The sequence below is a fragment of the Artibeus jamaicensis genome, unplaced genomic scaffold (genome assembly GCF_021234435.1).
Source record: "Artibeus jamaicensis isolate MK-2021 breed Jamaican fruit bat unplaced genomic scaffold, CSHL_Jam_final contig_387, whole genome shotgun sequence".
NCBI lineage: Eukaryota > Metazoa > Chordata > Mammalia > Chiroptera > Phyllostomidae > Artibeus > Artibeus jamaicensis.
The window spans coordinates 12,685,550-12,702,880 of NW_026521812.1; positions in this window are offsets into that span (position 1 = coordinate 12,685,550).

Sequence of the window (17,331 nt, forward strand, 5' to 3'; positions counted from 1 at the left end):
GAAAAGAAGTAGAGTCAGGCTCCCAATACCATCAGCTGCATCATCGGCCGGGATCAAGGCCGGAGGTTCTCCTCTGCAAAGCAGTGGGTGTCTCCACTCTGCCAGAGCTGAGTGGCTATTCTCTGCTACAGCCACATGGTGATTCTCCCTCACATGGCTGTGGGGGTTCCCACTCTGGCCAAAGCCGAGTGGTTCTCTCTTCAATGGCTGCCACATCTGGGTTTAAATCCTTGTGCTGATCTTTGCATCCCCATATCTGACTCCTCCCACAGTCGGCTACACTTGCCAGCACTCCCATGACCTTCTAGCTTTACTGGGTTGCCATAGTGAGTCTGAACAGGTATGGCCCCATGATGTGGAGCCAATCATCTCCAAGCTCTCATGCAGGTGCTGTAACCAGGGGGAGTTGCCTCCCAGTTATGTCTTGGGTGGAAGTGACTTCCATCTCCCTGGCTCAAAGCAGGGCCACAGCTATTTAACATATCTATGCAACCAGTTAAAGGTTATAGGTATATTTAATGACCATGCCAGAGGTTACCTGCAAAGCTGTTGCTGTACAAAACAACCCTGCATATTCCTATCCATGTGTCCCTTTTCCCAACTCACACCTGTGGTGGGGAGGGGTGAGGACATCCTAATATTTCCTGGACACCTTGAGTTCTGGACCCCATTCCAAATCCCTATTTGGGGCCCCCTCTTGGCTGCACCCTGTTACAGAACTATGAAATGAAACTCACCAGTTTTCTTTACATTTATTATTTGATGTTTAGAAAAATGCTGGGAGTTAATAATTCCAAAGATAGAAGAAACAAGACAGAAATAGCTAGTGACTGCCTGGAACTGAAGGGTGTTGAGTGTGAGTTGAAGATGGTGATGCAATTACCAGTAATAAAGAGGTTGAACAGGGTTGGACAGAGAGCTAGAGTGCAGTTGTCAGCATATTTTCACAGGTGTTGCTGCACTATTCAGGGAAGGAGATCCTACAACTGCCAGCCAATGGGGGAGGTTCATTTTTTCTTATCCATACAACTTTCTGAGATTCAATTAGTTATTTATATTTTTTAGCAAGAAAACAGAGGACTAGAGTTAAACTCAAAGTTTTATAGCTCGTAATATGCGAAGTAGCTGGAAATCACACTATGATGATCTGCTATTGAGAGGCATGACTTTTTCTAGAGTTTTCTCATAGTGGAAGGAGAGAATAAACATTTTTTAAAAGCCATAAATATATGTCATATATTCTCAAGAGGCATTCTGTCATTTAATTTTCAGAATAACACTATGAGAAAAGCTTTATCTTTCCCATTTGGCATGAGACGAAACTCAGGCTCACAGATTCAGTAACTTTTTTTAAGGCCACAATTACTAATTTAACAAGCAGTTATTCAAATCCAATTCTGTCCAGTTCCAAACCCATGCTTTTTTGGAATACAACATTCTGCCTGGAGATACAGGGCCAAGAGTGAGAGGTCAGCATTTGGGGGTAAAGACTTGGGGAATGTGACTGAAATTTATGTTGAGGAAAGAGGGTAGGAACAGAAATGAGCTTTTGGTGTGTGGAGGGATGGGGAACTCCACTTATTATACTTTATCTCCCAAACCTCCAAACTCATGCTGTGTTGCAGAACTATTCACTACTTCATATTCCCTGAACTTTCTAAGCCATTCCATAATTTCACACCTTTGCACATGTATTTTCCTTTGTCTAGAACAGGGGTGTCAAGCTCATTTTTACCAGAGGTCACATCAGCCTCACAGTTGCCTTCAAAGGGCCAAATGTAATTTCAACTCCTTAACAGTTAAGGAGTAGTTACGTTTATACGGTCCCAAAGTTATTTTGGCCCCTTGAAGGCAACTACAAGGCTGCTGTGGCCCCCAATGAAAATGAGTTTGACACCCTTGGTCTAGAATATATCTATCTGTTCTTATTTTCCTGGAAAACTTCTCTTTAAGCTCAAAATACAGTTAAAAACTTATTTCTCATGTACCAGTACAGTAAATCTTTTGCTAATTCAACCAACATTGGACTGGATGCTCTTCTTTTGGGATCCTTTAGTCCAACATGCCCAGACTTTTACCTCAGAAACCTCATTTGTATGACTCTGGAAACATGCAAGAGAGCTGCTGGGAGCTGATGGTCTTGAAGATATTCCAATCTTATATCAAAATGTGGACCTGATAATCTTACAAAATTATTGTAAATGTATAAGCTTCTTAGATCTCAGGACGAGAGAGAATTGAGAACTTTACACATACACACACTTATTTTGTTAGCTTGAAAATATTTTTAAACTGCTAGGGAATCATTCAAATTCTCCATTCCTTCACACACACATACATGCACACACGCACACCTGAATGCGTACATGCATGCACATACATCCACAGGCACTATTGCCAATGGGAAGCTCTGCATAGGGTTACCACAGATCCCCGCCACTGTCCCCATGCCATACCATCCCTACCTTCAATATGCCTGCTTGGTGTTTTCCCTCATGCTTTGTACATAATAAACATACTAAACCATTGAAGTTCACAGGAATAGTACTGTTATGTGAAGTATGATCAAGATTAAAGTGAACTAAGCTTTTGTGATGTGTGGGTATTTGCTAGGAAATAGCAGTTCTGTCACATTGACTTTCAAGTTCAACATCCTGTTTCCAATGCATATCTATCAACACCTACTCCGTTATCTCTTGCAAAAGAACTACTATTGTATCACAATTGTTTTCCTTTGGCTGTCAAATTTTGATTCAGCAGTAGTTAGATTTACAGACTAGAAGAGCAAGGACTGTTTACTTTTTTCTGTACCCTATGCCAAGTTTATAATGTGCAGTAGTGTGAGGCATAGATATTTATTGCTTTTCAAATACCATTATTTTTCCAGTCACACATTCATTGGGAGTCATGGATTTTATAAGTAGATTTATCGCTAGCACAAAATACAGCAATAAATCCATTGACAATTATTTTTCTTCTCCATTCATTGAATTTCCCGTATGTATAACCAGGGTTTATTAAATAAAAAAAGAAGAAAGACTTTTTGGGTCAGCAAAGCAAAACATGAAATTCAGAGTTAGCAGTTAACTGCTAAATCTAGCATATTCAAGCAAAAATAAAAGACTTGTTTGGCCATGTCCATTGCCATTCCTCTCAGATAGTTACTGGCCCCTTGCATTACTCCGGGCTATATTGATCAAAGATAAAAGGGAAGCAGAGATCTATGGTTTGATTCGATCATTGAAAATAAAAATGTTTGTCTTTGAAATATGACTTGGGTCATGGTCTCATAGTTTTGTGGATTGGCGCTGATACTGAAAATTCAAGACCATTGCTTTTGTAATTCTTGGTCAATGGTCAGTGCTTGGCTCAGGCACTGGAGCCCTAAAATGTGGGCTTATTAAGTAACAAATACCTTTATGTTGGATGAACAGAGCAGTTTCAAAATGTGTATTTGGTCTGGCATTTCTGCATTATTTGTTAAACCCACAAAGTGTAGATTTTTATCCGTAACTTCTGTTCACTCACTTGCGGCTACTTTAGGAAGTAGTTTTTCTTTTCTTTACTTCCACAGTGTGAACTGCAATCTCATTGTTGGTCCAACTTGGCCACTGCTTAACAGAAGCAGCTTGTTTATATTACTTCCTGTGTTTTTTTAAGACCAGCATTTATTATCCCTTAAGAAGTCCTTAACAGCTTTCTTAGGGGTTTTTTTTTCTGGAGGAATAAGTCATGGACTCAATTAGGCTAATATTTTTTTTTTACCAATGAGGCCATAATGAATTTATTCTTCATTCAATAGCTGTTGGAGAAATTACTCAGTACTGAGAGGAGGGAAAAATAAGGACATAAGAAATCATTTTTGAGAGGCTACATTTCTCAGATTCTTGTGTTAAAACCCCATTTGGATGTTTTAAAATAATCTATATAATAAATTGAGGCTCTCTACATGAATCTACATACTCCTTCAGGAATGAAAGTTACTGAACTTTTATCTTGGCTGAGTAAAGAAATGTTAATGGCCTGTCTAGTAGTTGAATGAAAGCCTACCAGCTTGTGAGTATCCGCCAAAACAAATGAAAATTCATTGCCTGCTATTGGAACCCATTTAGTTAGGTAACACTTTGTTTTCTGGGCATCATCCGGTGAAGGAGTTATTTTACATTAAGTGAATTTTCCACATAAATGCTTCATAGTTGTCTTTTTTAAAACAGAAATCAGGGCATGTTGGGTTCTTGCTGAAAACCTTCAGTGACTTTCCATTGTTTACAGAATAATGCATTGTTTTGTAATCCACCATTCCCATTTCTTGTCCCTTCAATTCCTCTACCACCTATGGTCCACTTTGATTTGTCACCCTTCTCTAGAGCTATCATGTTCTTTTAATTCTTTGATTCCTCCATGTTGTTCCACGTGGCAACAACCCCACATCGCTTGACCAGATCTCTGTGTCTCTGTAACTCCAAAACATGTTTCCAATTTAGAAACCATACAGTTTGGGGATTTACAATTTTTTTATGTTAACCTTTTTCACTAAATTGTAGCTAATACTGGTCAGGGAATATGTTATGCCTTTTTAAAATCTTCTGTTCTTTTTAAACTTATATGATGCCTGGCACACAATGATATTATATTTTCTTCCTGTGGCTGCTATAACAAGTTGCCAAGACTGAGTAGCTTAAAACGATAAAAATTCATTTTTCTCATCGTTTCAGTTTCCAGAAGTCTAAAATCAAGGTGTGGGGAGAGCCATGCTCCCTCCACAGACTCTGAGAGAATCTGTTTCATGCCCTTCTAGCTTCTGTTGCTTGGCAACAATCCTTCCTTGGCATTCTTCGGCTTGGGATCACATCGCTCAGTCTTTGCCACTGTCTTTGTATCCCCTTCTTTTATGGGGATCTATCTCATGACTCCTTCTACCTTTCTCTTATAAAGATCCGCGTGATTGCATTTATGGTCCATCTGGATAATACAGGGATAATTTCTTCCTCTTGAAATCATTAACTGAATCATTTGCCATATAAGGTGATATCCACAGGTTCCAGGCAATAAAACACAGAAATGTCTTTGGGAGCCATTATCAGTATATTGCAGATACTTTATGCATTTTTAAACTGAATTACCCACTTAAATGTAAAACTTTCAATATTAAACACTTGAAGGAACCATTATTAAAATATGCCTCCTATTTAATTGCTTCTTTAACTAGAACATGGTATTCCGACCATCACTTCAGATTTCCTTGATACCAATGTTTTCTGATTTTTTAAATTAAATTTGTTGATTCATGAATAAGTTTTTGGCTTCTAGACAGTTTAGGAAAGCCCTTTTACTGCTCTTTAAATGTGTTTAGACTGCAGTAGTTATTGAATATGTACATAGGATCATCACATCAAATAAGATTCCATTCTTTTTTCTAAGAAATTACTGGTTAGTGTGGAAAATAGACATGAAAGCAGGACTAAATTAATAAAATATGCAGCTGTTGCATGGCTAAAGGGTTAACAAAAACTTTTGGTTTTCTATATGAGAAGTTGACCTTTGGTTAATTTTCTACCTGTGTTGCCCTGAAAGTCTGGTAGAAGTGGCATATTAACTGCATTCTTGATAACACCAGTAAGGGTAAAAATGGATTTTGATTAGCATGGCATCTAGACTTGGAAGTATGAATGAGCTACATTAAGAATAAATTAACCATAGATAACTGATGGGGATGCCAGAGCAGACTTACCAGATGGTACTAAGGGTTTAGCTGGGCTTGGAGATCAGACTTCATGGTGGATACAGGTTATACAGTTAAATTATATTTCTCCAGCAGAGACTGGTTATCCAAGTGTAGGAACAGACAAGATGGGTTTGTAGTACACTAGGTTAGAGTTTCGCTTCTTTAGTTTTGGTGGAATAATTTAGGGGTTAGACACTTGGAGATATTGATTCAAACCATAGGCTGTAAGGAATGAAAATTGCCTAGAAAGGAGTGTATAGGTTGGAAAGGAATGGAGAACTCAAGAGCCTTTGTCCTTCTCATTGATAGAGAAGATGTTGTTACAGAACACAGGGCCAAGGGGGGTACAATATACTATTACTGAAAGGACCCCTCCACTAGGTTCGATTTTCTGCTGCCAGAGGAAAGATGTCTCTCAATGCCAGGGATTTGTGAAAAGGAAAGGAAGTGTTGATTTAAAGCTATACAAACTTAAAGTAGTGACCTAATGTCTTCGTTAAAATATCAAAGTCCTTTAGGATACCCACAGATGCACATAGTGCTTCCTTCTCCCTCTGCCCTAAACTGGGGTACCTTATCTCAGAAAAAGAAATACATTCAGGCTCCCGACACCATCAGCTGTGTCATCGGCCAGGATCAAGCCACATGGTTCTCCCCTGCAAAGCAGTGGGTGTCTCCACTCTGCCAGAGCTGAGTGGCTATTCTCTGCTACAGCCACATGGTGATTCTCCCTCACATGGCTGTGCGGGTTCCCACTCTGGCCAAAGCTGAGTGGTTCTCTCTTCAGCAGCTGCCACATCTGGGTTTAAATCTCCGTGCCAATCTTCCTCTGCAGAGCTATTTCTGACTCCTCCAACAGTCAGCTATACTTGCCAGCACTCTCATAATCTTCCAGCTTTACTTGGTTGCCATAGTGAGTCTGGACAGGTATGGCCCCATGATGTGGAGCCAATCATCTCCAAGCTCTCATGCAGGTGCTGTAACCAGGGGGACTTGCCTCCAGTTATGTCTTGGGTGGAAGTGACTTCCATCCCTCTGGCTCAAAGCATGGCCACAGCTATTTAACATATCTATGCAACCAGTTAAAGATATGTTAAATGACCATGCGATGTTAGCTGCAAAGTGGTTGCTATGCAAAACAGCTCTCCATGTTCCTGCTCCATGTGTCCTTCCTCCAACTCACACCTGTGAGGGCATCTTGTATATCTTTCTAGTATTTCCTGGACACCTTGAGTTCTGGACCCCATTCCAAATCCCTATTTGGGGCCCCCTTTTTGGCTGCACCCTATTACATTGTCAGCAAAGGCTTGAGAAATTAAAAGGAAAGGAAATAGTGGTTGAGGAAGAGTTATTTGATTGAAAGAAATTATACATGGAATAATACTCTGTGGTAACAAGGATGTGCTTTGGAAGGGATGAATGAAGCAAAGCGTAGGCTGAAGGCTGCTAAGCTAAGACAATTCAGAAATTATAATGCTACTCAGTGGGATAGATCATTTGTCCAGATGTTGAGATAACTGAGGGTGGCAACAGTATTGAGGTGGAGACAAGACCATAAATTAAATTGTAAATCCCCAAAGAATTGGAGGGGTTACTCAGAGGTCAGCAGATGCTGATAGCCCAGAGGAGGAGAGAGGTTCAAAGAACAATGAGTTGATACATTCAGTGGCAGAGACCTGAATGGCTAGGAGAGAAGTAGTGTTCTCTCTAGGCTCTGGGCTGATAAGGTAGAGGAGAAACACCATGCCCTAGAGGCAGTGGCCCGGTGGGAGCTGCAGGTTTGGTTTAGGACGGTAGAGAAAGCACCTTCAGAAGAGGGTGATGAGAGTTTACAATGGAGCAGAGATTCCAGAAGGCCCATGGCATAACTCTGGGTTACAAGAACAGGGCAGTGGGGACAGAGGCAATTAAATTGCAGAAGTTTAAAGAAAGCATAATATAGTTAGGTGATGAGAGTAAAAGAGAAAAAATATGTCTAAATTCGGGAAAAGGCAGTGACAAAAGAGGTAAGATGAGTAGATTAAATCGGCGACATAAAATATTGCAACTTTGACATAATGGTTTTGGATTTGGTTAAGCAGAACAGATGGCAAATGACACAAGGCGGTGCAGGACCTGGCCTCAGCTTGGGGTAGGTGGTGAAGATTTGACACAGCCATCACTTCTTGAACTGTCGTGGGTGTGTTTTCTGATTGTAAAGTATGTCATCTTCGTATGCACTGCTTTGGATCTACTGTGAGACTGAAATTGGCCAAATTTTTTTTCTAAATTCGGAGACCCTCTCTGTTCAGTCAAATGCTTTCAAAAGTAGCCCTTCCAGTAGTTCTGGTTTCCTGGTTATGGGCTTAGGAGATTGAGGATATAGGATGCTTTCATGTCAATATTTTAAAAGGTAAAATCTACTTTTTTTGTAACATGCTGCATAATTTTTCTTCTATATTAATAATAAAATTTTTCTTATTAAATTGGTGGATGAAATTATATAGTTTTTGTTACTAATTTTTTTTTGAAAAAGTGTTAAATATTGCTGGTTACTTGTTGAAAACGAAGTTCTCTGTGGGAGAAAGTACTGAGTTAGGCACTCATTAGTTTTACAGCTAAAATGTAACAATTTATCCATGTTTTACTAACAGTATAACTTTGAGTTTGAGGTTTTGCTTTTTATTTGCTACTTTTCTAATTTTCCGCTTGAAGAAATAAAGCCCAGGAGTCATACGTCCATGGCTCCACGAGCTGTGATGCTCAGAGACTCACAGGCACTTGTCTCCCCCGATGTGTTTATGTTCTCACGGTCCGGGAGGTGAGTACTAACTTCTTTCTAAGTCCAACATTTCCAGCACTTTGGGATTTGATGGTTTAAAATATTTAGTTTGGACTCAAGTATCTGTCCACACTTGCAGAGACATTGTCTTTCTTTGACCTGAGTTAGCTTTCCCATATAATCTCATTAAATGTTTGACACTATAAATCATAACTTTCATTGTGCTAAACTGACAGCTATGACATATTACACTTGAAGTAGACCTACTTACTTTTGTCTCCTGTGTTATTTATATTATTTCTCATTAAGTGTTTTTAAAGATTTTATTTCTTTATCTTTAGAGGGGAAGGGAAGGAGAGAGGGAGAGAAATATCAATGTGTGGTTGCTTTTCATGTGTCCCCTCCTGCAAACTGGCCTGCAACCCAAGCATGTGTCCTGACTGGGAATTCAACTGCGATCCTTTGGTTCACAGGTCTGTGTGCTCAATCCATTGAGCTACACTAGCCAGGGCTAAAGGTTTGTTAAGAATAAATTATAAATGCAACACAGAGATTATAAAATACTTTTTAACCTGTCAAGATTTTTTGAGAGACAGTCTTGAAAGCAAAGATCACATCTCTTTTATGAATTATATAAATCTCCCCAGTTTTCAATGAAGAATAATTGACAAACATAATTGTATTTATTTAAAGTGTATGTACTGATTAATTTACATATACACAGTGGAATGATTATTATAATCAAGGTAATTAACATATTTATCACTTCACATGATTAACTGTTCTTTGTGGTGAGAATATTTAAGGTTTATTCTCAATGGAGAAGTCAAAGAACTTATATGTATGACCCATGGACATGAACTAAGTTGGGGAGAATGTGGATTGGGGACTTGTGCAGGGTGGAGGGGAATACATGGGGGAGAAATGAGACAACTGTAATAGCATGATCAATAAAATATATTTAAAAAAGATTTACTCTCAACAACCATCAAGTATACAATATTATTATCTATATTACTATAGATAATAGATTATCTATTAACCTTAATATTATAACTATAGTCATCATGCTATATTAATTTCTCAGAACTTATTTGTTAAATATTTTATTTATTTATCTTTAGAGAGAAGGGAAGGGAGGGAGAAAGAGAGAGAGAGAAACATCAGTGACAGAGAGAAACATCAACTGGCTGCCTCTCACACATGCCCCAGTGGGGAACCAAACCTGCAACCCAGGCACGTGACCTGGGCAGGAATCAGAACAGCGACCTTTTGTTTTGTGGGACAAGGCACAACCAGTTGAATCACACCAGGCCACACCAGGCAAGGCAGAACTCATTCTTTATTATAACTGAAAGTTTGTACCTTTTACCCACATCTTCGCATTTTCTCCTTCCCCAAGACCCTGTCACTATCATTCTATTTCCTTCTTTGAAATCGCCTTTTTAAAAACAATCTGCATATAAATGAAATGGTTCAGCATTTGCCTTTCTGTGTCTGGTTTATGTAACTTAGCACAATGCCCTCCAGGTTCATCTATATTATCACAAATGGCAAGATTTCCATTTTTTATGCCTGAATAATATTCCATTGTATCTATATCATCTATATCTATATCATCTGTATTTATATCTATCTATATCTATATGTCACATTTTTATCTATTCTTCCATCAAATGACATTTAGATTGTTTCTATATCTTTGAAAAATTAAAAAACAATTTCCACCTCCTTTTATCATGCACTGCACCCTTTGCCACTTCTACCCATTCCCACAATCCCCACACCCTTGTTAGTGTCCATGAGTTTTTCTCTGTTTTCTCTTTTATGCTCAGTCCCTCCACCCTCCCACCCATCCCCAGAGCCGCCCATATCCTGACTGTTGTAAGTAATGCTGCACTGAACACAGGAGTGCAGACATCTCCTTGGAATACTGATTTTATATGACCCTCAGTGGGATTCCTGGAATGAGAAACTGCCATACTGCTGTTTCCTATGATGGCTGTATCAATTCATATTTCTCCCCCAAATGTATGAGGGTTCCCTTTTCTCCATATCCTTGCCAACACTTATTCACATTGAATATATATATTCTCATTGCAGCAATCCCAAATAAGTTGTTAAATCCTGTCTTTTCTTTGAACTTGTAGACTCTGGAAAAACAAAGAAAACTCTGACAACAGCCCTTGAGATCTCTTACAAAAATAATTTTTCATATATGACAAGCTTTAAAATAAAATGTTTATATTTTTGATCTTTAATATGGCTAGTATTAGAAGCTATTTTTAATTCCACTAAAAGTTTTAAAATAAAATATGTTTTATCTTTATATTCCTTTTTAAACTATATTAGTGTATTTAATTATAATAATTTCAGTAGTTTTAAGCAACAATTCATAGCTGAGAAAATGAGCCAGATTTCTCATTTTTACATTCTTTTATACAACCATGATTATTAAACATGAAGAAGTTAAGGTTACAAGAATCAAGAATGATCTTCCTCATTTTCTTTTTCAATTTTATGAAGTTAAAATGAGAATTAATTTTTATTCCACATGAAGTTTGAAGATAAGCCTTATTGCTCTTATTCCTCAGACCCAAGAAAAGTTTATTATGTTCAAAAGTTTAAATTAAAGCAGGAGACCACAGTGACTCATAGGTAGATAAAATGATGTTTCTTGGCTTATTCTCAGAGTTATCTTTAGAATTTAATATGTAATTGTATATAGATCTACACACTTTAATTAGTGATGTTATCAGTATTTGCTATAACTTTTATTATGGACATGACTGCAGTACAATAGGGCTCATGGTGGTGATACAAATAGATGTGTATCAGATCCGGCCAGACGCTGGGTAGAGAAGGGGACAATTAAGGGAGGGGTCTCCAGGTGCTGCATTTCCCCCCGGGAAAGGCTGAACAAGCTAGCATGCCAGCGTAGGTTTGTCCCAGTAACCCGCCTAGCACATTGCCTGACTACAGATTTTTCAGCCAGGGCTGAGACGTGGCAGGAAGAAGCCTTGCACAGATCTGTGCAAAGCTAGAGAGTGATGGATAAGGGAAAGCCCTGCTACCCGCTTCTGGTTTTTAATTGAAGGGGAAACCAGAGGTCACAGATGCACAAGTAGCTAAAGGTAAACACGGCAACAAGGGAAGGTACAATTCTGCCAGTCTGTTACCTAATAAAAGGATGTCCGAGGGAGGGGCAATACAATATTTGGCCCACCTAGGGATGCCCAAAACTGCTATACAACAGGGGCCCCTCCTGAAAACAAAATACTAAAATCTACTGGGCCCTTCTGTCCGCTGCCAATTGGAAAGACATCTCTTAATGCCAGAGATTTGTGAAAAGGAAACAAAATGTTTACTTAATGCTATTCAGGCCTAATGCCTCCACTAAAATAGCAAAGTCCTTTAGGGTATACACCTACACCCACACAGCGTTCCCTTCTCCCACTGTCCCAACTCCGGGTACCGTAAATCAGGAAAAGAGCACACGTCTGTGTTGCAGGCCGCTGGCACCGTCAGCTGTGTCACTGTGCAGGCAGGATCTCGAGTTAATCCAAAGTACTGTGGTACCCTCTCATGGTCCACTGGCAAGAGTCCTTTGTACCCAGTTCCAGTCAAAGTCTCTGTTGCTTTTCAGGCCCCGCGGCCAAAGGGGGCACCCCAAAGCCGCGTGGGCCTCTTCTACCAAAGCTGCAGGAGTCTGCACTCCACCAAAACCATGTGTCTTTCTTGTTCACCTGGCTGCAGGGATCTCCATTCTGGAAAAGCTGCGTGGTTTTTCCCTTTCACCTGGGAAAGAGGGGGTCCACACCCTGCCAAAACCACGTGGCTCCCTCTTTCACCTCACCGAGAGGGGGTCCTCACTCTGCTGAAACCGCGTGGCTCTCCCTCCATCTGGCCAAGCGGGGACCCTTCATGTCTCGGAGCCAGTCTTTTTCCAAGCTCCCACACACTGGCCCTTCCACTCAGGGGCGCAGCCCTTAGCTACATCCTGAGTCCAAGCCCTTCTCACTCCGGAGAGCAGCCCCTCATTACCATCTCGAGTCCCTTCTCACTCAGGAGCGCAGCTCCTAGTTCCATCTTGAGTCCTCCCAGTTCCATCCTGAGTCCCTGCTAGTTCCTTCTCCCTTCTGCTCCAAACTTCCACTGCTATTTAACATATCTAAGAAACCAGTTAAAGGTTATAGATATGTTAAATAACCATTCCTCCAGAGGTTAGCTCCAAAACTGTTGCTATGCAAAATAGCTCTCAATGGCCTGGCTCCATTCATCCCTTCCCCCTGGGGGGGGGGGCGGTAAGGACATCTTATATGTCTCTCCAATATTTCTATACACTTTGAATTCTGGACACCTTTCCAAATCTTTTTGGGGGCCCCCCTGGCTGCACCCTGTATCAAGTCCAGTCTGAGAAAGGGACAGGATTAGCTGGGGAAGCTGACCCCTGCTGGAGCAAATGGAACTTTGGGCCAGGAGATTTAAATGGATGGAGGGCAAAGACTCACATTTTCTCTTCCTCTTGGGGTCCACAGATTGCGGTGCCAGCACTGTGGGACATGCAGGATCCTGGAAACTGCATGGCCAGGCGAAGGGTGCCAGGTCCCATGGACGAGCCCCTGCATGACTGGCTACTGTGGTTGGTAGTGGCCCAGGGCCTCCAGAGTGAAAAGGAGCTGTGGTAACAGTGGCACTGTCCCCACATGTGTGGACGATGGGGAGGGAGCCTGAAGCCAGAATGCACCTGCTTAGCAGCCTTGTGCCAGAAGGACTGGTAAGAATAGAGCAGGATCTCTGGGCACGGTTTTGGATTTCAGTCTTTTTTGAACAAAACACAGTCTTTTTCTGTGTTTTGCGGAAGAGAAGAGCTTAGAGCTGGGAGTCTCTGTTTCCCCAAATGGTACGACATTTCAATAAAGACCTTCCCACCAATCATTGTCTTACGCCTGTGTATGGCCGTAGGCAGCCAAAACCCACTTTTGTTTGGTGACAATATTAGCTTCTTACAAGACATGATTGTAGGATTTGAATAAGACAGACCGAGATGGTTCACTTGAATGAAAAGCAAAAAGATAGTATTTTATGAAATAGTACAGTGCCTCAAAGCAGCATTTCTAAGACCTTGCAAGTATTTAGTTATCTAGTGACAACTAAATAAGAAGAGAATAATATCTTGGATTTTAAATTGGCTTGTATATAAGTTTTAAAATATTTTATTTATTTTGGAGAGGGAAGGGAGAGAGAAAGAACAGGAGAGAAACATTGATGTTCAAGAGAAAGAGTGATCAGTTGCCTCTCACACACCCCCAAGCCAGGGGGTGACTTGGCCCACAACCCAGGCATGTGCCCTGACAGGGAATTGAACCTGCAGCCTTTTAGATTTGTAGACCAGCACTCAATCCACTGAGCCACACCAGCCAGGGCTGGTTTGGATATAATTTAACTGAGCTGTTAATAATGTTTTCTTTTAGATAACTAGAAGGGACATTTCTTCTACAAATTCTAACTTTTTGGCTCCACTACTAGGTAAGCTGTGCTACTCAGTGGCTTGACATTTCACTTCTAATTCCCGGACAAAGACTGGAGCAGTTTAGCTTGTACAGAAAGGCACTTTCCTCTTCTGTTGACATTTCACTGGGTCATTTTCTCTCTGTTTGAAAAAAGTGACCTCTTGACTTTGCTTTTTTACCTCTGTCCATTTGTTCTCTGTCCATTTCTGCTCCCTTAGTCTCTATTACTTGGAAGTGTTTTTCTCAGCAAGCACAGCCCTGCACATCTAGCAAGCTAATTCCAGTCTGAGCAAAAAGCACATGGAAGCTTCTAAGTCCACCACATCTGGAATTCTTCTTGCTATTGTGGACTGATTATATGGTGCTGTAAGTTGAACTCCACAATCTCTGCTTCAGAAGGAAACATAGTCTTTAGTATTCTAGTCAAGGAACACATTTGCTGCTGCCCTGAAGTGAGACATTTTTTTTTCCTGAGCCCTCAATAAATTAAAAGGAACTTGTCCTTACAGATGGACTTACTTCATTTTATTGATTTTCTGCTTAGATTTTCCCATGTAAGATTAATTTCTGACCCAAGCATAGTCTTCTTGACTGGAGCTCTTGAATTTACCCAGTTTTGCTAAACTCTTTTGCCAAGGTGCTAGTCTTTTTCTTGCTCCCAATTACTTTTGCCTCTCTTCCCCTTGTTAATGGGCTGGTGAGATAGACCCCAGACCACAAACTCCTGAATTTGAATCAGATATAAATACTGGTGTATGCAAACAGGCACCAAACATAACTTAACCATAGTTCTTCGGGCCTTTGTCAGACTGTGCAGTAGAACTCGCAATCTGCTTCATTTAGAGTTTTCCTCAGATACCATTGTTGGGGGAGAATTCTCCATAGCATTTCTATAATGGCTGTGACTGTATTCTATTTGTTTGTTTGTTTATTATCTGTTATTTATTTTTAATCCTCACCTGAGAATACTTTCATTGATTTAAGAGAGACAGAGAGAGGGAGAGAGACAGAGAGAGAGAACAATCAGTTGCCCCCATATGTGCCTTGACCATGCAACCCAGGTTTGTGTCCTGACCGGGGAATCAAACCCAAAACTTTTGTTGTCCAGGAGGATGCTCCAACCAACTAAGTAACCCAGCCAGGGCTGTCCTAGGTATCTTCTAAAAGATGTATGTATATCAAAGGGTCTTGGAAGACAGAACTAGGGTTTTATATACCCTATAGAGGCAAGGGCAGATTTGTTTCCTGACCAGGACAGTAAAAATATTTTCTCCCTTTTGGACAAAGGATGACAATATTAGCTAGCACTATCCTTTCCTAAACTTAGGGTTCATAAACTGAGACCAAACACATGTGCCCAGCATCTACCCAGGCTTGTCTACATTGCCACAGGGTGGGGTAAGGGTGGGGGAGAACTGACTTAAACAAGAAACGCAAACTGCCTGCTGTTCTGTGAGTAATAAAGCCCTCTGTCCCTGACCCAGGAATCTTATGTATGAAATTGCAACAGGCTAAAATCTCACCCTCTTCACAATTCTTGCAACAATTGCACCATGTTTCTCAGAAGTAGAAAGAATGCAGACTTTAGAGTAACTGGTACCAGAATTTCAATTAAGTCACTTAACTGCTTTGTGATCTCATACAAAGTAATTACCCCATCTCAATCTCCTCATTCATGAAGTGTTCTAACTTTGTTGAGGATTAGACCAGCTTATATCTTGGATCATAGATATAAGGATTGAAGCCAGGATATCTTGATCCTTCAAAGCCATGTTTTTTCCACTGTGCCACATGGATCTTAAAATATTGTTTGATTTATTGACTAACCCTCTCTTTGTTCTCTTGTTTCACTAATTTCAGACATAACTATTACAAATAAACTTTCAGTGTCTCTAGTTAATTTTCTCTAGATATTTTCAGAGAAAAATTGGTATTTAGTTAATTTGGAAGTGTTGATTGAATTGAGGATCTCGCCTCCTGGAAAATATAACATTTTGCATACATTACATATTTGCTCTCAACATTTAAAAAACTATACTTCCTTTAAAAATCACTTCTTGTTCTTTTTTGCATTACAGAAGATATCCAGATAGATTTTGTATTTAACTCTCACTGGCTGAAAAATTTTAAGTACTATTGGGCTCCTGCCAAAACCTTCCCACTCTGCAATTATTCACTGAGTCCCAAAGCCTTTCTCAAAACTACGGAGGCAGCTGACCAGATACACTGTGAGGCCAGCTGAACCTCTTAAGATGTGGTTAGTAATGTTTTCAGAGAATCTTGTGTCACATACTCAAAAAGGCATGTATTCTACATAGTTGTATATTATCAATTAGTATAATGCCGCTTTAGAGACCTGAAAACATTTCTTACATTATTTATTCTACATTTAGGCACACCATGCCTAGAATGAAGATCATATTGTAAAAGTTTGTATCATCTATTTTATTTAATTTACACTTGTTTCAGAGTCCTATCTAGTTATTACCCTCTTTGCCCCTGAGTCTTCTCTCTTAAGGAAATCTATACAGGCAAATAAAACTGCCTTTGCTTAAATTATTAAACCTTCCTTGTTTTTTCAAGGAATTTTTGAAATCTCATTTCTTTGTCTAGCTATAATTTGGGAAAGTAAATATACCTCTTTAGATTTGCCTCTGACTAAATACACAATTTCCATGACTTTTGTTACTATTTATTACACCATATCATTTACATACAAATAATACTGGTATAGTTTATCAATTTATGTAATAATTCTGGCTTAATAGTTTATATATTGCTTAGCTTCATTTTATTACTACACTGATGAATTTATTTCTAAGCTGCTAAAATGTTTATTCAATTATGTATTTTCATTTATTATTTGCACACTGCCTATTCCAAAAGAGAATTAATGTTATTTATGAAGAGATATACATGCATATATATATACTATAATTAAATATAAAATAAATATGTTTATTAAACATAAGCATATATTTTTATATTTATTTTATATTTATTAAGCATAAATAAACAATAAATGAGGAAAGTTGGACAAAAAGAGAAGAGCTACATGCTGAGTGTAAGATTTCAAGTGAATAAAGCAAACCAGAAATAAGGATTTATATTCAATTTAATGTCAATGAGATTAAAATATTTTTCTCCTTATTGCAAAGAAAAATTATTTTTAAATGTGAATTGTACAATGTAAATAACAGTGCTCACAGCCAAATGTTTTGTGTCAACTGTATTAGCCTCCTCTGGCTGCCATAACCAAATACAACACTTAAATAACAGAAATTGATTTTTCACAGTTATGGAGGCTAAGAAGTCCAAGATCAGGGTGCTTC